Here is a 757-nt window from a genome sequence, read left to right as displayed (position 1 = left end):
AAAGTGGAGCAGGAAGGCGAGCTGCAGGGGAGCGAATGATTGCTTCCTGTGACGAATGCTGACATCAATGCGTCAGACACAACGCTTACGTGTATCCGACTCCCAATTGGCCACAATTCCCATTTTCTAACTTCCTCCAGTGCCCCATCCCCGCAAACAAAACTGCCAAACTCGTCCTGTCCCTGCCCCTCGCTTCCACACCCTCCACTTTCCCTTTCTCCCCCGAAGTCATTGCCCGCCGCCGCCAACCCGATGGGCTCCGACGTCGCCGCGCGCGCGGTCCCCCTGGAGCCCACGTCCGCGCGCGCACGCCGTTCGCTCATGGCTGCGCGCGTCGCGCGCGACGGCATCTCCACCATGGTCGACGCGCTGCGCGTGTCCAAGCCGCCGCGCGCCCCCGCGAAGCACTCGCCATCGTCGGTGCCTCCCGCGCGTAAGCACGCGCTCATCCCGCACGCGGAGGGGCGCGCCCAGCTGGAGGCCCGCATCCACGGCCTGGAGGACGTCGTTGCCGCCAAAGACGCAGAGCTGGTCGCACTCAAGCGCCAGTGGGGGCGCGCCCTGGTCAAGAGGAAGCACTTTGAGAAGGATCGCGACGCTGCACGTGAACAGGCACACGACGCTAAGGAGCGCGCGAGAGCCACCCGCGCCGCAGCAGCGGCGGAGAGGAAGAGGATGCTCAGGTCGCTGGCCGACGTGCTAGTCCCGCTACCGGCACTCAAGGAGGTCGCGGAGAAGTGCAGGAAAGGGGAGGGGG

This window comes from Chondrus crispus, genomic scaffold (assembly GCF_000350225.1).
Source record: "Chondrus crispus Stackhouse genomic scaffold, scaffold_309, whole genome shotgun sequence".
Lineage (NCBI taxonomy): Eukaryota > Rhodophyta > Florideophyceae > Gigartinales > Gigartinaceae > Chondrus > Chondrus crispus.
The sequence above is the reverse complement of the archived record's forward strand: the minus strand, read 5'-3'. Positions refer to the sequence as shown.